The sequence below is a fragment of the Pipra filicauda genome, unplaced genomic scaffold (assembly GCF_003945595.2).
Source record: "Pipra filicauda isolate LSUMZ 115617 unplaced genomic scaffold, ASM394559v2 scaffold486_size446389_pilon, whole genome shotgun sequence".
Lineage (NCBI taxonomy): Eukaryota > Metazoa > Chordata > Aves > Passeriformes > Pipridae > Pipra > Pipra filicauda.
This window is the reverse complement of record NW_024104627.1, coordinates 256926-282030: the sequence shown is the minus strand read 5'-3', so window position 1 is coordinate 282030 and position 25105 is coordinate 256926. Positions and strand designations below refer to the sequence as shown.

Sequence of the window (25105 nt, the reverse complement as noted above, 5' to 3'; positions counted from 1 at the left end):
TGCTGTACTGTCTGTCATACAGAGTGATTTGAGGGGTCATGATCTCTTTGAATGGACCTTGAGAGATTAACCCTTTAATTTGATAGAAAAGGAAAATAATGATGAGATCATTGGGGAAGGGTTGGACCTTTCTTCAGGACACAATGTAAAACAAGCACATTTTGTTGTTTTGTTTTCTTTAGTACTTTGTGTTCTGGTAGATGTGAATATTTTTCTTTGTTTTCTTTTTAAAAGAAATACTAAGTCTGGGCTGTCCTTGAGGTAGTAGCTTGGGAATAACTCAATGTTTTGGACTTCTCAGACCTTTGTTAAATGGCTTTGGTGGAATGCATTCTGAATCCATGTAAAACAGTAGGGGTTTCCCCAGTGATATTGGTCTTTATCTGTAGAACGTTTTAGGATAGTTGAGCTGGATGAGACTTAAATTTCTGATAGTCAAAAAAACAAAAAGGAAAAGATCTCTGAACAACATAATAGGACAATGATGTATTTCTTTCAGATGACCTGACCCCACTTGTTTTATTCAGATTTTTGTAAACTGAGGCCTATTCTGGATTTTGTCTGCCTTCACTTTGACAGTAGCTATTGTGGAAATTGGTAATGGCTATTTGCAATTTGCCTTCAGGTAAGTCAATGGTTTGTGTTTGACCTAATCCTACTTCTTTGCCTTTAAAATTCTAGCAAGTTCTAATGATTCTGTAGAAAAACCTGCAGTAGACAGTTAGACTCCTATAAAGAAAATTCTCCTGGGATTACTGTTATGAAGATGGCATTTGCTTGTATTTTTATTCCTCTTTCATGGGGATGAATAATTCAAAGTGGTTATTGATTTTTTTTTTTTTTTTTTTTTTTTTTCCTTCTCCCCCCTCCTCCATTTGGTTTCCCTCTCTGGTTTCAACTGAGATACATCCTTGCAGGAAAACATGTGCTGCAGTGCTGATCTCATCATACAGGAGAGCATAAACCCAAGAAGGAATAGTGCCTGAAATGGTCGTCCTGTTTGATCTGTCTTTAAAGAAATTTGCCTATTTCTCATATTTTTTATTTTTCTTGACTAGCAGGTCTTATAAGCAGAAAGTAACTAGTAACCATAACATCCCAAACATACACACAATTTACTAGCACTAGTTGGGAGGGACTAACGTTTTATTCATGACTGGGCTTCGTGAACGAAGATTTGGGGAGGGCTCTACCCACATTTGCTGCAAGCACGCTGGTGGCTAAAAAGGCCAACACGAGATAGACAAGAGCAGTTGCAAAAGGCACAGCAGAAAGACTCCTTAGGTGGTGTCGGCAAGACACGGTTCTTTCTGCATTGTCTTTTCTCCTCGAGAGTGATCCTGCGTGCGTTCTCAAAGGCAGCAGCAGCAGCGTTATAGATGGGGTGTCTCCAGACCTCCTGATTGGAGGCCAGAGTAGACCAGTTATGTTGATCAACCCCTGGTATGGGTTAATAAAAAAGTACCTTTTTTTTTTAAGCAAGTCCTCAACAGTCATTGACCCAGTCATGTAAACATGGCAGTATATCCAGAGTGTTGTCAAGTTTCCCAAATTTATGGTGTCTTGGAAATTTTACTTGTGCCACTGCTAATTCTAAATCCCACTCTACCTTCTTCCTGGCCTTTCTCTGTCAGGCTTAGCTCCTGCCTGCTATTTGCATCATCTTCACTGTTGCCACTGAAGCTTGTTGCCTCTTTCCTAGGATACTGCTGTGATTTTTGTCGAGCTGTCCTACCAGTGCCCTGTCTGTAGAGCAGCATGGCATCTGCTGCCTGGACAACTGACAGGGCACCTGCTGAATCAGTGCCTCTAGCCTGACACTGTGCTCTGTAAGAATGTTAACAGCCTTTGTGCCTCCCTTCGGGCGTTGGAGACAGTTAAAACAGCAGGTTTCCAGGAATCCAACCCTTCTTGGGGCAACTGGTACCTTTTACAAGAGATGACTGTCTGTTTCAGAGAAGGATTCTGATCTGAGGCAGTTAGACATGTCTGGAAAGAAAAAAATTAAAAACACCCTCTGCAGGAAGAGGAATCTTGCACCAGGTTTTGGCTCTTGTAGCTTCTCTCACATTACCTTGATTGCCCGACTTTCTTTCAGTGACAGACTTAGCTCATCCCTTCTCCTTTGCTCTCTGTGTCTGTGGGGAGATATAGAAAACTTTGCTGTGTGTGCATGCCTTTGGGTGTGGGTGCTGGCCCTGGCCCAGACTGCTGAGAAGTACAGCCAACTCCAGCGCTGGTAGAAGGCACGGGTTTCTCTTCAGGTAGATGTATGCTGCTTCTTGGAAACATTTTTGAAGAAGACTTTCCTTGAACTTGGCGTAATTAGGAAAACACTAGGGTTTTATCCCAGTGTCACTGGGAAATCACTGTGATTTGATCCTGGTCCTCTTCCCTCATTGCCACTCTTCTGAGTGCTAAGGAGTCGTGCTGCACTCGTACAGAGACACACTGCTGTTCTCAGTGTGCTCTGGTATTTGCCTCAGTCCTTCTCTTTGTGTTCCTTCTGGCTTTTTAGTACTGCTCATGTTTGCTCCACTTTCACAGCCTTGATTTATAAACCTCTTTATCCTTTCCACCGAGAGTTCTAGACAGGTCGTCTTCCATCATTTTCCCTGAAGCTTTTCAGTTGCTGAGTTAAATTAGGATCACCATTTTTAAAACCTTATTTTCTGGGACAAGAGGGACCAGAATGTTGGCGCAGAAAACTCACAGGGTTCATGAATTTGTTTAAAGTAGGAATTGGAAAAGAGGCTGGTAGCAGTTGCTGACAGTCTCTGTGGACCTGCATTAGGGATGCTATTACCACAAAAATAAAACCTTATTTAGTGAAGAAAATGATACAAAAATAAATGGAATGGATGACTTGGGCTATCCACCTTTAAACTTGCAAAAATTCCACATTAGAGCTGCTAATTCTCAATAGCTCAGATGATAATCACTCCTTGGGCATTATAAAGATGAAAATATAATTCTCAAATTAAGGAAGAGGAGCCTAAATATGTAACTGTATTGGACCTGCAAAGCAGCTGAAAGAATAAACTAATTTAGAGATCAAAGGTTCCTTTAAATAGAAGTATACAGACAACCAAAGGGTTGTCACTGCATTTCAGAAATGGTTATTTAAAAATAAGAAAACTTGATAAAATATGAAACAAACATTTAGTCAGAATTTAAGAAACCAGAGAGATTAAAAAGATACAGATATCTGTAAATAAGAAAGGAGATAGGAAGTAGGGAAGCCTCACTAAACAGTTGCAGAGAAAGATGCAGTACTCAGCAAAAACAAGTATCCTTTAGAAACATCCTAGTAAAGCCTGTAGAAAAGAGTAAAAATTGCTGTACCTAGACAGAAATGAAGATAGTCAAGAGGATTTTAGAAGTGATTTGCCTAAGACTTGAACAAGTCATTGGTTCTTTTGGTTGACTGAAAGCAGATAACCTGTGGAAGTCAGTAACTGGATAGTCAAAGCAAAAAAGTCTTCCAAGAGGACAAATGCAAATAAATCCTTGTTCTTCTCAGCAGTTTTTCTCTGTCCTGTGTGCAGTGGTCAGAGCCGTGTGCAAGGAGAACTCAGAAGCTGGCATGCATACTAACGGAGAGGTTCGAGTCTGTGCCGTTCAGAACTCTGCTTTTCACACAGAAGTGTGGGGAAATAAATATATTTAACTCAAATTTAATACCTGGGCTGCTCAGGCTGGGTCAGACCATGGTTATTCTTTGTCCCAAGACTTTTCAGAAGATAGTATACTCTTCATTAGAATTTCTTCTCTTATTAAAGCCTTTGGCCTAAAGTTGTGAAGAAAATCAAATGTATTTGAGCTTAAGACAGTGGGCAGTTCAGAGAAGCATGACCTCTAGAGTCATTGTAAGTCTTATGCTTTAGTTATAGTTTTGGAGATCTCATACTTCATAAAGACACAGCCTTCACTCGTATAAAAATGTTTTAAACATCACAGTAGAGAAAAACATGGAGATGTGTCCCTGGCTCCACCCTAAGCTTTGAAAATAACAGAAAAACATTTTAAGAAGAGGCTTCATATTTATGCTAGCCTGAGGGAAGAGCCTGTCTATAGCTTCTTAAAATTTATGATCCAGAACATTCCTGACAATGTGATACTGACTCAGGTGTGCAGTGATGAAATAAGTGTTCACATTGTTAACAATTTAATTCCATATTTAATTCCATATCCTAGTCAGAAAGGAACTACTCTTAACATCACAGGATGCTTTGAGGCCTTTTCAAAGCCATGTGGACAGGGAACAGAATTCTTCAGCCAAAAGACGGGATCTTTGTTTCAAACCATAGTGATTTGGTGACTGTTGTCTGTTTGACAAGATGGACAAAAGTGTTTTGGGTTTTTTTAGCATAAGTGGGAAAAGCTCCACCTCTCTTTTCTAATTCAGTAGCTGAAATAAATCTATCCTTGCATCAGAGAATAATAGTGTCTTTATTTCCATGTTTGAATGGTGTTTGGAATTGAACATCAACGAGCCTCACCTCAGTACTGGCTCTGGTGCCTGTTCTGTGAGGTCCTGTAACTGCGAGACAAATCTCCTGATTTCCTGACGGACTGAAGAAACGGAAGTGTTCCTGATCATAGCTCTGTAGGTCTCCATGGCTTTAGAAAGGTGGAAGTTGAAACTAGAAGCTCAGTGCCCTCTTTTTAGGAGCTGGAAGAGCCTTGAAGATTGGTGAGCGCCTTCCTTGTTAGTGCCCTTTTTCTTCTGCTTTTGATGACTATTTTTAAACTTTTTGTTAAATGATAGTTTGTTGTTTTCTTCACAAGCTAAAAAGAGATTATCTGCAACTATTAGCTGCTCATGAAGGCAGGAGGGCTGCCTCAAAGAACATGCGTGCAGGAGGCTTCTTAGGCCCCTTCTATAACAGGTGTGGGGTAAAGGCAGCAGCTGCTTTAAGAACCTCTTCAGGTTTGAAAAGTGTCTTACTGGTCAAGCAGTACACATATACCAAAGAACTGTGCTTTGTGAAAACCACTATACCTCATCAGTGACTTTTCTTTGTTAAAAAACACTTGCAAAGTACAAAAAGATGCATTCCAGTTTGCTGTGGCCTGAACATGTAACCAAGAGTGGAAAGTGAGAGGTAAATTAGAGATAATAGATGCATCAGCCTTCAGGCATTAATTTCATAGAGATAGCTATTTCTGATGTCAATTCTCAACAGCAATTGGAAGACGCTGAATTTTTATGGCATAAAAAAGATTTTGAGGCAAACAAAATAAGAGCATGCCACAATATTAATGAAACGATGTCGTTTCCGTATAAAACAAGATCATGGAGGAAGATAAATTGGCCTGTTTGTATATTCAAAAGCTTTTAACCCAGTTACGGGCATCAGACTAGTTCATGCTTAAAAGTGTACTGTATGACTGTTAACAGGAACAGATTTTGGAACAATTACTAATATCAGGAAATGTCCTAATTAGACAGTAAAATCTTATTTTGTGGCTTGAAATAGACTGTATCAATATAAAAAAATACAGAAGGAGATCTTCCTGCTCTAAATATCCTGCTAGGGGCGAAATTTGGTCACTGTTGCGATGGGTGTAGAAGAGGAAAAGGCTGCAGAGTTGTATGTCACTGTATGAAATGGCCTGAGATGTGTGCCCTTCCTGTGAGTGCAGTGTGAGCTGTCATCCTGGAGTGCTCTGAAAAATCTACTAGTGGCAGTGCAATTTCCAACATAGATCAATTCTAGACCAAGGCTATGTTACCCCCCTCCCTCCCTACCTGCACCAGTGGCACTGCTCTCTGAAGTGACAGACATGTCTCAGTGTTGTGGGTTTATTTGGAAAGTCCCAAAGAACTGCCCAAGGGATGAAATTGTCCCTGGGCTACCACCTGGGCAGTGAAGTGGATGATGTTGAATATTAAGAAGCCTGGTTTGTATGAAGCAGGAGTAACAAATACATCCTCCTGCTTTGTCTTCAGCACTGCTGCATAGCAGTACCTTCTAGGTGATATCCTTTCCTCACCTTGTGCATCTTTAAGCATGGGGACTGCATGTTTGGCTTGCAGTCATCTGCATCCTTACCTGTTTACTTGGCTGTTTACTTTTGACTCCTTATTCACTTTGACTGTGCAAATCTCTCCAGCTTGTGTTATACTGGTTATAGTGGGATGACAAGCACAATGGGTGATGACAATGACCCTGTTTTGAAGAATGTCTGTTGTGATGCACAGGGGATGAGAAAACGAATCTGAAGGGATGACGAGCAGAGGACGGTGGAAGCATGGACAGCAAAGGTAATGTATTCATTTTAAGGGGATAGGAGAGGGGCAAATACAGCCTGTATATGTCTGGGGAAAAAAGCAATTAGGGAGGAACCAGTCCACTTGTGTCATGTGCAGGGGTAGTATCGTACAGGGAGTACACTACAATATATATGCTCTTCTGTGACTTCATGGAAATCAGTAAGCTTTTGCTGACTGGTGGCTAAAACTTTTTCTAAATCTAGATTGAATATGCTATTCCACACTTATTATATTAAGGATTGACATAAATGTCTTCAGGCTACCAAAGAAAAAAAAAGCCAACCTGGAACATGCAACACTTTTTAAAAGGACTTGGAGGGACCTGGGCACCACTAAGATTAACGTTGAATTTGTGTTCTCAGTGGATGCTGGCAGATGTTATCCTGATGCTGTTTTTTACCATGGTGAAGGAGGTTCTTACCAGCACCACTGTTAGAAGAAACATGCTCCAGATCTGTGTGGGGCACATTCTAGCCCACTAGGAGGAGTTCCCAGTCACCACAGCTGACTGACTGGCATCAGCAAGTTGCTGGTGTCACTGAGTGTTAGAACTGTCAGGCAGAAGTCTGGGACATGACAGATGTAGTGAAGCAGCTCAGCACCTCCCATAGCATGGAGCTATTTTTTAATAGTTTGTCCCTTGAGAATTTTTTAACCTTTGGTCTTCTTAAACAGGGTGTTAAGATGAGGATATGTTACCTGTGTGAAACATACAGAAATCTAAGATGTTTGATTCCAGTGTGGCAATTTTTCCTGAGGTTCACAAATATTTGCTACTGATTAGCATAATCTGAAAGTTACAGAAGGTTTAACTTATTTTTTTTTAATATTTTTAAAACTTATAACAAATTCTGGGATATTTTTATTCCTGAGCATTCCATTGTGTCTTGAAAAACCACTGAGCGGGGGACTTGCTGTAGGGCAGACAGGACATCTCCAGCTTTCACAGTTAATTCTGGAACCTAGAAGTAAGCTGGGATCATGTGTAAGGCAAGCAGGGCACTGAGAGTGGCTTCAGATCTTGCTATGGAAAAAAAAAAATCACTATTGCCGACTAGCACACCATGGAGTAATTTCAGTGCTGTACTGGGAGACCTGAGCCCAGCAGAGCAGGGACGAGGAGGCACAATTCTCTGCAAGTGCCATGGAGGTCAAATGGGCTGGACGCTGCTTGTTATGAAACAAGTTGCAAGGTTCTTGGAAAACAAACGTTTATCTGAAAACAGTGTTGGAAACAGGTCTCCTATTCTTGCCTCACTCATTCGAGCTCGTTGTCTGTCCAGTGGGGGCCGAGGTCACTGCTGACCCATCCCTGTGCACCAGCATCCAGGTGCTGGTGTGTGGTGCCAGGCACGTCTGTTCCCGCCCGGGTGGCCAGGACTGTGCCGGGTAGTTCATGTTGCTCGTCTTTAACTGGAGGAGCTGCTCTGGAGCTGGAGCCCGGCGCGAGATTCCAGTTTAAGAGTCGCTTAAGCCGAAGCCCTGCCAGGTGGGATGGGGAGCACCCTTCCGGGCAGCCCGTGAGGAGCAGCCTGATGGTAGGGTGTTGAGAAAAAACGTTCAGCCAGCACCGGCACGCATGTTGGCCAGGGTTTGACCCCCGCGCCGGGTATTTCGAAGCGCGGGTCGGGGTTTTACCCTTGCAGGGTGCTTCGGGGCGCGGATGGGGGTTTGAACTGGGCCGGGTATTTCGGAGCGCGGGACGGGGTCCCGGTGTTCGCCGTTGCCCGGACTCCGCCCGAGCGCCGGAGCCGCACCGGGCTGGCGACGGGAGTGGCGAGTCCCAGGGCTGCCGCTGCGGGCGCTCCGCGGCCCGCAGAGGGTTAAACCGCCCTGCGCACCGGGGTGGGGGCGCGGCGGCTCCTCCCCGCCACCGTGACAAGGCAGCCGCTCGCCGCAGCCCGGGCCGTGCCGGCGCATCCGCCGCACTCCGGGCAGCCGATCGGCGCCGCTCCCCGGGCAGGATGGTAGGTGCACCTTCCTTCCCGCTGGCCTGGGGCGGGCAGCGGGGGCGCCGGGGCTTTCGGGGCTGAGGGGCCCCCAGTGCCGCGGGGTGCGGGATGGAGGCGGCGGCGCTTTGTTCGCGGTCGGATGCTGCTCATTGCTTTGGAGGACAGTGGTCGGCCGGGTTGGACGGGCCGTTCGGGGGAGGTAGCGGGGGATATCGGTGACGGCAAGCGGACTCAGCCCTGGCTGGGCTCTGCGCTCTCTGCGCCGTCCCAATGAGCTACTGGGGCTACGCAGCCCTGGCAGAGGCGCAAGTGATGGAGACGCACCTGCGCGGAGCGGTCATAGCGGGTGCGGTTTTCTTGGCTTGGAATGTGATACTGTTTGAGTAGGGGGCGACTGACGATTCAGGGGGACTAGTGACAAGAGGGGAAGGTGGCTGCAGATGGAGCTTGGTTTTTTTATAATCTGCGGACTTCGCCCCTTGTCAGCTGTTTGTGCCCGAGTATAGGAACAGAATTCGAATTCCCCAGCTGCTCAGCTGTTTGTTGCACTTGTCTTTAGCTCAAGCACGGAGAGTGATGTATGAAGATAGGTCTAGAGAAGAATCTGGAGAAAATATTCTGCCTGTCAGGGACTTAAGGAGTCCTGCAGCACTATGGTTTATCCCAGTATGGTCTTCCCTGAAGATAGTGTGCTGCTGGAGAAGGGAGGAGGTGGCACAAGGCACCTCACAGATGATGCCTTTGGGCAAGGCTTGGTGAAAGACTATTAATGTCTGTATCACTGTTCCGCTCTGTGCTGATGCTGGAATGAGGCTAATGCCAGGCAGAAGGGGGGAGGGTTGTTAAGGTGGACTGTCATGCTGTTAATTCCATGGAAGAGAGACACAGGGCTGGGCCCCTTTTGCAATTTCTCTTTCCTTTGGTGCTGCACGCCCACACATGAGTAGTCTTGAAGTAGCTGAAGTCTGGCTTCAAGCTTCTCAACACTACATTCTTCCACTGCAGGAAACCAAAAAGCATCCAAATGGGTCCACTTAGTGGGGGAGGAAAAAAGGAAGGTTCCTGTAAAACGTGAGTGATGCAACCTTTCAAGGGCAGCAGAGAGGGGATGTGGCCAAGCTTGAAGCTGATTTTCGTCCTAGTAGGCTATGGGGAGGGACTTTGTGCTTAAGAAATGAGAATAGCAAAGTGCTTTCTTTTTCCTAGCAGTGATCCTTTGTCATCCTTCGCCTCGCTGTACTGCCCACGTAGCACAGAGGGATAAGGAGCCAGCGGTCCCTTTATCATTAGCTCTCCTGCATTGCCAGTGGTACTGTGTGATGATGACACCTTTGCAGTCACAGACACACGGGGTTCTATTTTCATAGGGTATGTCTGGCATCTGTTAGTGTTGCCACCAGTAGACATCTTGCTAAAAATGTTAAATTATCTGTATGCTAATGCTGAAACGCATTGAAGTATTTCAAAACAGGGCCTTTTATTTCCAGTGTCCAGAGCTAGAGAAGCTAGAACGGGAGCTAGAAGCACTTTGCACAGACCAGGGTATGTGACCATGAATATCTGTCAGACTCTCCTGTTTTGGGTAAGAGGGAGAAACAGAAGAAGCAAACCTCATTAACCAGAGAGGGAGCAATGAAAAGAAGTCAGTCGTGAGGCCAACAAAAGCTTTCTTAATAAAGAAGAGAGGGGGCCGAGAGCAATCAAACTGGGACTGTCAGTGATGTAGGGAGGCGAAAAAGGAGGAAGCTGTGATCAATGTATCATTGATCACACAGTGAGGTTGGAGGGGAGGAGCGTGGCTGCTGCACACTCACACACACAGAAACACGCGCGCACACACACACTGCGGCAAATTCTGCAGCTGGTGCCTGCTGGCTTATGACTGCAGAAAAAACAAGCTCCAGTTTAAACTCTCTGATCTCAGAGACGAGGCTGTTTCTATTCCAAGTAGCTCTGGTTCCGCTGTGAAAAGCCCTGCAGGCTGGGCACTGTTCCAGAATGACAGGGATTCCTCTTTCTTCTGATGGGGCAGGGGGCCTTTTACTGTGTGAGGCCGGTACCCTCCCTGTCTCCCTGATGGCTTCATACTGGTTGGCTGCATCTAGCCCGCATGTCTGTCCTTACACTTTCTCCAGCAAGTAGTTATTGAATGCAGGCTTTCCTTTCCCGCAATCTGGCAAGGCAAGGCTGTCGAATCCTCTACCCTACTCCCGTTCTGCAGACAGAGACATGTGTAGCTTTGCAGTAGTCTCTTTCCTGACAAAACAGTCTATGTCCTGACATGTCTTTTTGCCAGTCTCCCTCATGTCTGTGGTGCTGGCATACCTGAGTCACATCCTCAGCAGAGGTGGTGGTAAATGGACAATGGACCACAGGAGCATGGTGAGCAATTGCCAGCTCTTTGCTGAAAGTGGGGAAGCTGCGTGTATGTGAACAAGAGGTGCAGTGTGTTTCAGTCAAAGGGGCATGGCTGGACATAGGGGTAAGGGCAGAAGGGGCATCCCTCAGCATGATCTTCTATGGACATGGTTTGTGCTCTTTGTACATGTTCATATGCAGACCTTCCTAGGTAACTCCTGCGATAGCTGCATCTTGCACAGGAAGAAGAAACTCAGAAGCAGGTAAGGATCCAGTAATACATCCTTATGATAGGCATCTGAATATAGAGATCTTAGTGGGTGCTGCTTCTAGCACAGGGTACTACTGGCATTATCACAGACTTTCCACTGCTTCTTTATGGGCAGAAGAGAGAGGCCTCCAGGCCCTTGAGAGGAGATGCTGTGGGAGCCCAAAGCAGTTGAGATTGTCTGGTTAGCACACAGTGGTCTGACAGTAGTAGCTAATTCAAAACACAGGGAGTATCTGCCAGCCGGTGAAGTGCTTGTTAGGCAAAAGTACCTGGGGAAGAAAGGGACGAGAGATGAGAGAGACTCTCCATCAGCCCAACCTGTGTATGGGAGAAAAGAGAGCAAGTTATGCGTAAATGAATGCTTATAAGCTTTTGTTCTCTGGGGAGAATTTACTAAGATGGAAAAAGATTTATTTTTCTTTCCCCTCAGAAATGCTGAACTGGTTTTCTGGACTCCAGGACAAACCTAGTAGCTGTTGACAGGAAAGACTAGAGAAAGTATTGAGCTAGTTTTGTTCTAACTTCTCGGTTTGTATTATTTTTTTCTCCATCCCCTTAGGGGTGTTTGGTTGCATGATATGAGTTCTTCTTAGAAATACACATTTTGTGTTTGTCTGCAGTAAACACTTTCCTTCTACTAAAGCATTAAAAGTACCAAGTTTCTACCAGTTTTGTGAAAATTGTGGGACAGTTGAGTGATCTGAATCGGAGCCATCAGTGGGACAGTATAGATCTGTTTGTCCTGCAGTCCCTGTTCACAAACCGGCCATCAGCCTATGGCTGTCTCTGAGCATGCTGCCACTTGCACAGTTGGTAGTTTTGGCTGAAATGGAGCTGAAAATATGGCAGTGAACTGCAGGGAATGTGGAGGGAGCTGGGATTATCACAGCGGGACAGTGCAGGCTGGACACACAAAAAGTAGTCTTTGTCAGTTCAGGCCTTGCTGTGCCTAAGCTCTGTGGCTTGTTTTTACTTTTGCTTCACACTAAAGAAATGGAGACAAATTTCTACTTGTAAAAATCTGGTAACTTCAGATCAGTTTTCCTTCTCTCCTGCCTTCCTCTCCAGGATCTCAAAAGTTAGTGCTAATGGCAAAATTAGTTGTGTATCCAGCTCTTGAGGAAATTTCTGTCCTTCTGAGGCTTTATTCAAAAATTAACCTTAACAGCGATCTCCTTGGCCAGCAGGTTCTTAGTTCTCCTGAAACAGCCCTTGAAGTCTTGCTGGACCAATCTCTCAAATGTATAGAATAGTACTGGGTTGGGTTGTTGGTTTGTTTTTTTTTAATCAGGAATGCAATTTCGATTAATTTCTGCTTTTCTGAAAAGCATCATCATCCCAGTGTCTGTGTCTGGAAAGAAATTAGTGAACCCTTTCTTTGCTTTTGAAAGTAAAGGCTTGGGTGTTTCCTCTAAGCAAATGAAGGCTGAGAATTGCCAGTGGAAGGAGGCAAGTAAGTCACAGAGGGGTAGGATTCAACGTGCACGTCTGTTATCAATATGTGCTACTGAATAACTTGTGTATCTCTTTGCACATGTTACTGTCGTTCATGCGCCTTCTTGTAAAGCACTGAAGTCTCTGGCAGTTTACTAGAACCTGCCTTGGCTGTAAAAGTTTGGTGCTGTTTTTCACAATGTGCTCTAGCTACAAATGTATTGTCTTAAAAACCCATGGCAGCAAAACTGGCTTCCTCTGTTGACCTTCAAGTTAAGAAATTCAGTTAATTGCTTTTGCACTTTGCTAACCTTTTATTTCACTGAGATCTCACCTGTCCATTCTCTATTAAGCTCCAGCGTCAAATTCTTAAATAATTAGGGAGAAAAACTAGAAGGAAAAGGCCATTAGTACCTCCCTTTTGAAAGTTGTTTGAAGAATGTCGGTCTGTCATCAGGCACTCAAGATGCTAATAGCTCTCTTAGAGGAGAAATTGGCAAGAAGCCAACGATTTACCTTCTGGGTGACTAGATCTATGTTCTGAAAAGCTTGCTAAAATGAATTAAGAGGAGTAAGTTAAGTTGCAGTACTTAACAGAAATGCAGACATGGCCAGGCCATGTAATAAGTAAACGGCCTCACTCAAATATGACTCCTAAAGCATTGGATAGGGTGGTTCTCTGTGGCTTTGGTCTGTGTGACATTTTTCTGAAGAACCAGCTTGCAGGCTGTTAGGTATGAGTGCAATGTGTGTTTTGGCCCAATTCCTGGTTGCTAGATTTGTGTTTTAACTCTTATGTGTTTTCTTTCTTGCTGTTGGTCCCTATTCAAAGGCAAAGACCATTGTTAAGAAAGAAGGAGGCATGGGAGCATGGAAGGGTCCTGTGCTTGCATGGCTTTGAGGGAGCTGAATGAGTGAGAGGCCCTGAAAGAAGGGTTTGTGGTGTTGGAGGCCTCTTCTAGTCTTTTCTCCCCAGTCAGTAAGTTCAGTCCCTAATTCCACTGTGTAATCTGCAAGCTGAAAGGGACCTGGCTAGATGGGGTGGCATTAGGAAGCAGGGCCTCCTGTGATGAATTAAGACTTGAGTGAGCTCAGCTCAGGCAGACTGGTGAAAGGCAGTGACTGAGTGGACTTGTCACCGGTATCAAGAGAGAAGATGTCCCAGGCTACTCTGCTAGAAACCTCCTTGGCTGCTCCCAAGTGCCTCTCCCTTCAGTGCTGAATGGACAGGCCCTGTGTTTGCTGGCAGAAGGGACAGGAAGCCTTGAAGTTCTGCACTTTGAAATAACTTTCTGTATCCCATTCATTATCACTGTAGTCCACACTGTAAACCAAATCCCAGGAACCCAGACCATGCAGAGGATCTGTCAAGAGGCAGTTAGATCTAAGAGTGCAAAATTAAGATGCATCAAAGAAAATTGTTGGCAGAGAACAGCTGCTTTTTTCCAAGGGCTAGCAGAATACAGCCCTTCACTTTACCAACCACTCCAGTCGCTCAGAGTCCATAGCTGGTTTAATATCTGTATTTTAAAGAGAGGTGACATTCAGCAGGTCATCCTCAAAACAAGCAAGGGAGAGAAGAAAAGTGACTTGGAATGAGACTGTTAACAGTACAGAATAGGAAGGAGATTTTAGGATTCTGAGCAGTTGCTGTAAATCAGAAGCAGGAGCCTCTTGTCAGAAATTTGGCATCTCAGTAGGCAAACAGGAGGAAATCTCAGAATTATTTCCTTGTATCTTCAGCCATCCCATCTTTTATACAGTTAAGTTGTCCCTGCCTCAGGCAGTTTGCTTACATGTGTCATATTGATCAGTTATCCAAATGACAAAAAGAAAGAGAGAGAAATAGGACGGATCATGAGCTGTACCTCCAAGTCAGTCAGCATTACCTAGATACTTCAAAACCAGGAGAAACGCACATTTTTCGTCAATCTGTGCTATGTTCTGGTGGTAAGAACACATGTCCTGGGTGCGTATTCTTACTAAAATTAAGAGATCATAAGCTGTCCAACTTTGTGTCTTACAGGAGTCTTCATCCCTGAAGCCTGAAGGCATCTGCCTCAGTGCCAATGGGAGCAGTTTTGTGGCACCTCTTTTCAGTGAATGGCAGCAACTCCCAGCTGAAGTACCACTGACACGAGAAGGGGAAACATTAATTTGGTGTCCAAAGGGACCAGCTATAATAAATCTGCCAGGGGTTGGTGGAGTGAGGGCACCAGGTAAGAGGGTGTCTTAAGGTGTGTTTAGGTTTCCTTTCGTGTATTTAGCTGGAGACATTTAAGAAGCTCCTCACAGCTGGAGGCCATATCCCTGTGCAGAACTGCACTCCTGATTCAGTGAATGCCACATGCTGTTCCACAGCAGAAGGATGCAAGGCCAGCATGAGTCAGCAAAGCTGCTGCAGAGAACAGAACCTTTCATGGCCAATCTTGCACCTGGCGAGCTAGGTAGCAGTGCTCACCTTATCTGTTATCTCAGTGCTATAACTTCCAGTTGAGGGGCAGTAACTTCTGGAAATAGATACAGCTGTTTCCAAAGTGAACATCTGCAACTTCAATTAGTGGTTCTAAAATGGCCGAGATATCAAATTGCTCTTTAGCATAAAAGTGAGGCAGTATGTGTAATTAGGGAGCAATGAGATGGTTGCTATGGTTGACATGGTATAGAAATAGAGGTTGCCTGGGAGAAGAGCTGTAGATGGCGTGAAAATATCACAGGGAGGAGGGAAGATGGGAAAAACAGGCAAGTGGTTAGGAAGAATATCTCCTGGGATGTGGCAAGTGCCCACAACCTCCCACACCTTAAAGAATATTTCATCTCCTCCTCTTGCCCTGCTGCTGGTTCACCTTTGTAGTAAATCCCCAGGAGTTGGTCGGTTACTTTGCAGAGCCTGCTCTCACCTTAAAGCATGATTAGTTCTACTGACATGCAGTAACAGTATGGTAAGGTGAGTTATGAGATATCTCCAGCTGGATCCACAAAAGAAAACCTGAACGTGCCTTCAGATTCCTCAGCCCTCTTCATCCTGACAGACTCAGCAATGTTTCTAGAAACCAGACCTTGTTCACCTTTGCCCCAGACCACTCAGTACCATTCTGACCCCCTGCTTTGGGCGAGTCCCCAGACCACATGTTTCTATTTTTGACAGTAATTAATTTCATCTGTTGTGCTTTCCCGTATTCTTTAAAACCTGTTGCAGCCTGGGCCTCCGAGAAGTATTCTTCTTTCTATTCGTTACTGCTGTATTTTTCCTTTCTCTGTCCTGCCTAGTATGGTTCTCATACCATTCACTCTCACTTTGTTCCTGTTGAGAAATTTTTCTCCCTCTTGGAGCTGTCTTGCTGATGCTGTCTTCTTTCTGTGGCTTTTTTACACCAAGTTCTCTGCTTACAGAGTTCTGTAGCTCTTAAGGATTTTGCTCTGCCTCCGCGCTGTTCTGAAGTTCGTGCCTATTCTGTCCTTAATCAGATGCTCTATTCTTTCCTGATGTTAGCACCTCATGGCTCCCTTTACACACAGAGTGTTGGGTTGTGCCAGTGTCTGGTGGAAGTATATCTGTGACTGGTTGTCCTCCCAAAGACAACCAGGTGGGTGATCTGCTTGGAAGCTCAAGCTAAAGCCCCCGGAGGAGCGCAGATTGTGTCATCGGCTCTGCTCAGGCTCACCTGATGCTGTTTCATGTCCTGCCTCTCTCTCTGCTCAGTCCTCTGTGTGCTGCACTGCTAAGCCCCCAGTCAGGGCTGGGTACAGTCCCTGTCACCCTGTTATCCAGGTGTAGAGCCACACAGCAGGCGAGTCCTTTGCTTGGTAGAGAATTGAGGTTTGAATTATCTTCCCTCTCTCTGCACTCTGCTTTGTGCTTTCCTGTGCTTTGTTTATTCAGTTTCTACAGATAAGACACATCTCCTGTTGCACATCCATGGGGCTTTATTTTGGTGGTGCTGTGTTTGTAACTGACTCAGTATGTCAACATGAAAAATCATCAAACACTATTTTGAAATTTTCATAAAAAATAAAACCTCATACATACAATAATACTTTCCTGCTCAAACACCATTGGCTTCCCCTTCTTTTCTGGGTGCAGTTTAAAATCCCTCATTTTTATGCCCTATGTGATTCCCTCTGTGACCTGTTAGATGATGGCTTGCACGCTCCCTTCCACTGCTCCGCAGGCGACACACAGCCCTGCCCTGGCCCTCCCTGACAGGCTCTCAGTACTTTGTTGCAGCTTCTTACCTATTAATTTTCAGATGATTTTCATATTCCTATTAAAAATGTATTTTCCATTTGCTGGTATACAGTGATTCTCTCTGAGAAAACCACTAAAGAAAATCTCTAAGGAGAGAGATTTTTTGATTTAGCCATTGACAAATAAATAGATACTTATTTATCTATTTCTGCACAGTGTTTGAAGACCTAAAATTAGAAAGTGGATGAAATAAATCTTTACTATAGACTTTTTCGGGCCATAGGAGGCAGAACACTTGCTAGTGACCGCAAAGCACTGTCTGAAGCCAGGTCCTCATCATTCTTAGCTGCTGAATCACACACTAGAAAGCTAAAGCCACAGCAACTTTTCTGATAATGTTTTTATGATAATAAGTAGTTGTTGTAGCCATCACATGTTGTGGGAGGAGGGGAAGAGGCTGTGGGACAGCCCATTTGTTGTGATCCACAGTGAGCTGGCTGAGCCCTTTGCTCTGCTCATCTCTGGTAAAGCAACAGAGCTGGATGTACCTAGAATTGCTGGGACTGCTGCATCTCCTCAGGCTCTGGAAGGCAGCAGTTAGGCACCAGTGTGCATGGCAGCCTCCCCCCTAGGACTCAGAATCTGTCTTAGGCTGTTCTGGGGGTTTACACCAAGCTCCAGCTGTATTCCTCACCTGATGTCTCTCCACTTACCTTGCCTGAGAGTCTCCTCTCATCTGGCACAACACTGCTGTTAAAGGATAAGGAGGAACAGAGTGGGACTTGTCCTGTCAACCTGATAAACACATCCAGGTGCATCCCTGGGGTGTAAGAGATCGTGTTTGAGTTCCTGAGCTGGAACCAGCACGTGAGTTCAGGACTGCACTGAAGCACAGATGCCTCCCTGACTACAGGGGCTGGTCCAAGGCCTTCTTTGTGCCCCTGTTGAGATAGCTGTGGCTGGCATAATTAACTAATTATTCCTTAGAGGGAAGGGGGGGGAACGGAGCAAAGACACTTGCTACACAGCCTGGTGTTTAGGATGCAGATGTGGATAGATCCCGTTCCCGTCTCTCTGCACAAAAGCACAGGCTTTAGCCAGCGGGGTGGGAGCAATCCTGCTCTGTCTGGCAGGGAGCGAGCTGGGGGTCGCCCATGTGATGGGCAGCCCACTGTGCCGTCATCCTTTGGGTTCTCTCTTGTCCTCTGAGAAGTTGGCGACTGGATACAGGCATCCAACTTTCCATCTAGATGTGAGAGAAGAGCTGCAGTGAGAACCTCCTGACTTAGAGATGTGGACGTGGTGGTGCAGGGTTGGGGTCTGGTTCCTGTTTCTTGACGGCTGCTTCCGCAGCCACTCAGCCAGTTAGTGCCTGTGGAGGCCCCACTGGGCCAGTTGCCCTGCGGGAGCTTCTGGTCAGGCCACAAGAGCTGAGGCAGCCAACACTGAGCCTCCTGCCCCAAAATACACTCCCAGTTTTCTCCGTGCTCCTTGAAGGCAGACCAAGATTGGGATGTACACAGCATGTCAGTCATAGGCGTGCACAATAACAAATTGGAAGGTGCTTTGAATAGTCAGGATGAATGAAGAAATAATCCCAAGAGCCCAGAAAGTAAAGTGGTCACAGCAAGAAAGAACAGAGAGGTTTAAAGTGAGGAAGCGCAGAGACCCGATCATACCTTAACATATGCTGAGCCCGATACAGCTGTTGTTAGAACTGGGAGCCTGGGATTCTGTGTATGTGAGTGCTAGCATGTTGTAGACTCCTGTTTACCCTCCAAAGTTCAGACCAGAGGCAGCCACAGCTGCATGCCCAGGGCTGGGCCCTGTACAGGCGCTCTGCCTAAGGCAGGTGCCTCTCTCTGCCGAGAGAAGAAGATGACAGTTTCCTTTGACATGAACTTAGACCAGAATCTTTCCTTTCTAGAACCCACCACAAATGCCCCCTCACACCTTTTCAGAATCTCTCCAGCCCACCCCTGTGTGGAGCTGTCCCTTTGTACAGTTATTGAGGACTCTGCTCTTGCACAGTGTGAGCTGTTGCAGGAAGGTGTGCGTGAACTTCCTTATGCTGTGCTGTAGAACTTTCCACTTCATGCATTGGGGTTCTCCACGGGTTGCCTCCCCTTTTGCCCACAGCTAGGGAATCACATAAGCATGTCTCAAGGGTTGATACATCTCTCTGACTTATTGTACCAGGGCAGGGCTGTTCCACAGTGCAACAAGGATGCTCAGGCACAGAGAGAAGCTAAGAAATGTTTCAGGGATGCACAAGTCTATAGTAAGGAGGATCTGAATAGTGAATCCAGAGTTGTTGGCTGTGTATTGGCTGTGAAAGCAGTCTTTGTGTTTATTTTAAATTCCTGAGCCCACCTGACTAGCTAGCAGAGCTTCCAAGTCTCCATCAGCCAGAACTGGTCCCATTGGCCAGCCAGCTGCACACTTTTCAGGCTGCCTACTGGAGGAAGGAGCTATGTGCCCTTCAGGTGCTGGGAGTGTGACATTGCTTCCAACAGGGGCATGTTCACTCCTCTCCCCACCGCCCAAGGGGCGGTCTTGGTCTGGCAGAGAGATGGGACCATAGTGCAGTGGGAGACAGGACGGCATATCTGCACAGATGGGATGAGAGGCAGGACCCTGCTTAGAGTTCAGTGCAGAACCTTTTCTCCCTTTCCTCTGGTCTTTACAATCTCCCTCCCAAGGAGCTGTGGCTTGCCATGCTTGGTACAGTCCTGGAGTGTTTGTGAATTACTGTGTTGTTTCATTTTCTCTGAATGGACACCATTTGGGGCTGGATCCTTTTTCTCACATTGGCACTGAAGAAGCTGCAGTTGGAGGCTTCACAGCCTCAGAATGAGAGAGTCAGTTACTATCTCAGGGTTATTATGCAATTTCAGAATGAAAGAAATGGCAGTCTTTCAGCTTGTGCTAGCTCATGTTAATTTTGCAAATATATGCACTCTAAGAACCCTCATACACTGTTTGACTGACCTCTCTAGAGGTGAACTTTGTTCAGTAGAGCATCAGGAAGACTGTGTGATCCCAGGCTCAGCTCTTTGCTGAAATGTAGCAAAAGGTGCTGAGCCATAGTGATGTCTAGGATCTTCTTGGAAGAGTGTTTTCAGAAGTGTCCCCTTGAAGAGATATGTCCATAACATCAGGTACGACAGCAGGAAGTTAGGAAGTCAGTTTTTAATCACTGTAGCTTGTGTGCCTTGATAACATTTTCAGACAGTGAAACTTTGTTATTTTTTATCAATGTACTGTTGGTGTTCACTCTATAGGTAGAATCTGGCCTGGTAAGCCCAAATAGTCTTAGGGACAAAGGAGGGAAAGGGTGTGGGAAAGACAAGGGAGGTAATGAGAGATAAAGAGTTGTAGTGGTTTGAACCTTGTTCTCCCCAGAAGCTAAGAGAAGTGGTAGACCCCAAGGGGTGGAAACCCCTGGAAGTTATGAAGTTCTGCCCAATGGGCGCTCCTGCAGAAATGTAAACATACCACAACCAGACCGGAAAAGAAGAGTTGTAGTTTGGTTGTGGTAGGAGAGGTGGCCATGTTGTAGAGCCACGAGGTAGGGGCTCTGAGCCCCTTGGGGCCTCTGGCCCCCTCCCAGCCCCTGGCTGGGGGCTGCAGGGACCTGGAACAGCATAAAGCTGGGCTAGGTGCCTGTAGTTATGCCGGGAGATGTTTTCTCCATGGGCACAGAGCAGCAGCCGACGCTGACCAGAGAAACGGTGGCAGAGAGCCAGAGATAAGGACCTGAACTGGAGGAGCAGCAGAAACAACATGCAGCACCAGAGAAGACTCCTGGAAGGGAGAGAGAAAGGAGAGCCAGCAGCTGAGAGACAGAGTTTGGGGTAAGACTGTACCACACTCCCCCAAAACTCCCTTGAGACCCTCTTGGAGAAGAGGGACATGGACTCCTATTTTGGAGAGCAGTTTTAGACATGCAGCACCGGAGAGAGAGGAGCTGAGAAGCTCGGAGCGTCCCGTAGCTGGACCGGGACGGCCAGATGGAATGTGGGGGGGGCGACCTTGGCTTCCCCCCCTTGCACTGCTGCCACGGTGGCAGCCTGAGAGACAGGGCACAGAGGCCCTGCAAGAGATACCAGACCGTCACGAAGACCCCCCTGTGTCTCGTGATATGACGTGGTGAAACGACCTTGTCTGGGGTTACGAAGACCACGGAAGACCCCTCGGTTGTGAGGCGATGGGGCCGGGGGAGCTTGAATACCTCCCTCGTGGATGCTGGCAGAAAGCCAGCTATCAGCTGCTGCATGAGATGAGAAGAAACCTGCTGCCTTAGAAGATGCTGCTGTTCAGAGACTGAAAGGGATCTGTCCTTCTTTCCCTCCTGGACTTTTATTTGGAGGGGAGAAGAGATCTGATCCATTGTAAATACTATATGTCATGGTAGAGATAGTTTGTGATCATGTGTATAATGTGATATGGTATTTATTTGTACAGTCATTGTAATATATTCCCTTTCCCCACTTTGAGTCTGGTGTGTGTTTTGTCTGGAAAAAACCCATCTCACATTAGGTTGAGATGTGGGAGGGGGAATGGAGCTAGGGAATTGGATGTTGGGGCTATCTCAAACCATGACATAAATGGTAGCAGAGGATGGTTGCGAACCATCGAGGGAGAGAGATAAGAGCCATGATGCTTGTGGTAACAGAAAGAGTTTTCCAGACAAAACACAGACTGTACCATTGTAGAGTAAGTAAGCCTATAGTAATGTAAGTTAAGTATTAAGAGTAGAGTTAAGTTTGTGATGATGCTATATTGATGTGTAGTAGAGAGATTTTGGTTATATTTTAGTTTATTGAAGATTGAATGTTGATTAGAGTTTTTTTTCAGTTGTTGTGATATGTTGACATTTCGCAGGAGCGAGGGGTGGAGTGTTGTAGTGGTTTGAACCTTGTTCTCCCCAGAAGCTAAGAGAAGTGGTAGACCCCAAGGGGTGGAAACCCCTGGAAGTTATGAAGTTCTGCCCAATGGGCGCTCCTGCAGAAATGTAAACATACCACAACCAGACCGGAAAAGAAGAGTTGTAGTTTGGTTGTGGTAGGAGAGGTGGCCATGTTGTAGAGCCACGAGGTAGGGGCTCTGAGCCCCTTGGGGCCTCTGGCCCCCTCCCAGCCCCTGGCTGGGGGCTGCAGGGACCTGGAACAGCATAAAGCTGGGCTAGGTGCCTGTAGTATGCCGGGAGATGTTTTCTCCATGGGCGCAGAGCAGCAGCCGACACTGACCAGAGAAACGGTGGCAGAGAGCCAGAGATAAGACCTGAACTGAAGAAGCAGCAGAAACAACATGCAGCACCGCAGAGGAGACTCCTGGAAAGGGAGAGAGAGAGAACCAGCAGCTGAGAGACAGAGTTTGGGGTAAGACTGTACCACACTCCCCCAAAACTCCCTTGAGACCCCTCTTGGAGAAGAGGGACATGGACTCCTATTTTGGAGAGCAGTTTTAGACATGCAGCACCGGAGAGAGAGGAGCTGAGAAGCTCGGAGCGTCCCGCAGCTGGACCGGGATGGCCAGATGGAATGTGGGGGGGGCGACCTTGGCTTCCCCCCCCCTTGCACTGCTGCCATGGTGGCAGCCTGAGAGACAGGGCACAGAGGCCCTGCAAGGAGCTTGAATCTCCTGGAGATACCAGACCGTCACGAAGACCCCCCTGTGTCTTCGTGATATGACGTGGTGAAACGACCTTGTCTGGGGTTACGAAGTCCACGGAAGACCCCTCGGTTGTGAGGCGATGGGGCCGGGGGAGCTTGAATACCTCCCTCGTGGATGCTGGCAGAAAAGCCAGCTATCAGCTGCTGCATGCATGAGAAGAAGAAACCTGCTGCCTTAGAAGATGCTGCTGCTTAAGGACTGGAAGGGATCTGTCCTTCTTTCCCTCCTGGACTTTTATTTGGAGGGGAGAAGAGATCTGATCCATTGTAAATACATATGTCATGGTAGAGATAGTTTGTGATCATGTGTATAATGTGATATGGTATTTATTTGTACAGTCATTGTAATATATTCCCTTTCCCCACTTTGAGTCTGGTGTGTGTTTTGTCTGGAAAAAACCCATCTCACATTAAGTTGAGATGTGGGAGGGGGAATGGAGCTAGGGAATTGGATGTTGGGGCTATCTCAAACCATGACAAGAGTGCATCCTGGATGGGGAAAGGGCTGATTTCTGTGTGATCAGATGAGCAGTCTCCATCTTCTGGATGGCAGGGTCTTGGGAGCTCTGCAGCCCAGATTTGCACCTGCCATCAGACAGGTGCACACACTGATGAGATCCCTGCCCTGAGCTTTCTCTTTTCCAGGCTAAGCAAGCCCACCTCACCTCTCCTCAAAGATGTGCCAGTCATTTAATCATCTTTTGGCCCTTATGTTCATTCTGATTTATTTTACCAGACAGAGCATCATGACTGATTTCAGCACAGTTCCTCAAAAGATGACCCAATGCTATGGCCTATGGCATCATTTCACGAAGGTGAGAATCTGGGTCCCACTACCCTGACACTTGGTCTCTGTTTTCAGCATGGTGCGTTGTAACTGTGGCTCTTCCAGTCCTGATCAACAGAATAATAAGACCTCTGAGGTGTGATAGTCTGAAAGACTAAAGAAAATAACAAGCAGTAGCTTGTGTAGCTGTCCTTGAGAGCCCTTCAGACCAGCCCAGAGTTTATTTTGCAGCTACAAGGGTTTTAGGTGCTTCCATTTAAAGTAGCAGAACACAAGGATCTGCTCCAGCAGCATGACCTCCTTTTCTGCCTCTACAGCCATCTGTCTGCTTGTAGGATCATCTCTCTCGGGCATCCTGTTTGTCACAGTTACCCCAATGCACTGTCCTTTCTTTCAGCCTAGCCTGACCTCCCTGCAGAGCCCTGTCTGCCTGACTGCTGAGCACTAAACCCACGGTGTCTGCTCCTCTGTTCTCTCCCCCTCTGTCTTCTCTTTGTACATGCAGACAGCTCTGGATGGTTAGTTCACACTCACTACTGAGTTGGTGTGGCTTTGCTCTCCACTTGCTATCCTCCACCAGAACCAAATTAATTCTACACTCAATAGACCACATAATCATAGAATATGTTAGTTGGAAGGGACCCATAAGGATCACCAAGTCCAACACCCTGCTCCTCACAGGTCTAGCTAAAATTAAACCATATGACTAAGAGCATCATCCAAATGCTCCTTGAACTCTGACAGGCTTAGTGCTGTGACTGATTCCCTGGGGAACCTGTTCCAGGGGCCACCCACCCTCTTGCTGAAGAATCTTTTCTAATGTCCAATCTGAACTCCTCTGATGGAGTTTCATTCTATTTCCTTGTGTCCTAGTGCTGGTCACCAGAGAGAGAAGATCAGCACCTTCTCCTCCACTGCTCCTCTTGAGAATGCTGTGAACAGCAATGAGTGTACTCAGCTATATATACTCTTAAAAAAAAAAATCAGATTTTTCCTCCCTTCCCACTAATAGTCCAGGAGTGCAGCTGCGCATCCTGAAATGCTGCCTCAGTATTAGTAATGGAAATCCATCCTCTAGCATTGCCCAGAATAGCTGTTGTTCACCACCTCAGGGATGATTTGTGTAGTGCCTCCATGGTCAGGTCCTGCTGACGACACCCAAAGGTGGCTGCTGTGTAGGAAGAGCTGTATGTGAGCCTCTGCGGCCCTTTGGGGCGAGGGTACTGCTACTTCTGCACAATGATAAGTAATGTGATCTGTGTGGAGAAGGGAAATGCCCTTTCTTTTTCTGAAACTTCACTGAGGTTGTGAATGAGGTGCATTTGTATATTAAATCTTTCCGTATATTATGCAGCAGGCACTTTGTGTGGGTAAAAGGCAAATAATGCTGTGAGTCAAAACTACTTAAAAGGCAGAAAACAAGTTAGCAAACAAATATATGGTCATGTTTGTGCAGCATCCAGAGGTAAAATACAAGGGCTTCATGATTTTCTACTAAATATAAAGCTGTAATGATGAGGAAAGGGGTTGGCATGAATACGGAGGTGGCTAAATTTATAGATGACTCAGTTACTGAGGTCTAGAAAAAACTGTGAGGAACTTCAGCAACTAAATTGCACAGTCGCCATGATCTCCCATTAAATTAATTGTCAAAAAAGCAAAATCAAGCCCACTAGAAAAATTAAACTTTCCAGACTCCTCGTAAGAGCTTAATTAATAGAGTCATGACAGGGTGAAATTTGTGTGTCACTGTGTACTACAACTGAAGATCTTTATTTAATGCAAAGCTAGTGTTAGGTTATGTTATGATAAAATAAAAAAGTAGGGAAATATAGAAAATACAGAAAATACAATAATTATATCCTGTGAATCTCCGGCGTTTCTTCTCATATTGTTTACTTCTCTTACTCATTTCAGTGGATGTGGGGATAGGTGACAGCAGTTCTGAAGGGACTGAAGAAAGTCTCCTCTTAAGAAACAGTCGGTAAAGAGTAGGGGCTTTCTGTCTTGGTGGGGACATGGTGGATGGGAAGTGCACAGGCACAGAGTTGACTGCAGAAATCAGAGTGTGGCTGAACGCACAGAGAGAGGATTCATCCAAAATGAGAAATGCAATGCTACTGAAGAGAGGATATTTATTTATTTAATGTCACAGC

At 46.0% G+C, this 25105-nt stretch overlaps 1 protein-coding gene across 3 annotated transcripts in view; it reads left to right on the top strand.

Moving 5' to 3' along the window:
- The window catches only part of MAP1A (microtubule associated protein 1A), a 59510-nt gene that overhangs the window by 14443 nt on the left and 19962 nt on the right, over positions 1-25105 (top strand). Inside the window, exon 1 of one of the 3 annotated variants that reach the window (XM_027745399.2) lies at positions 8170-8247. The exons of the other annotated variants lie outside the window; for them this stretch is intronic. The gene's annotated coding sequence lies outside the window, so the exon portion shown is untranslated. Of the gene's footprint in view, positions 1-8169; positions 8248-25105 lie in introns of those variants that run through there. 3 annotated transcript variants of the gene reach the window in all.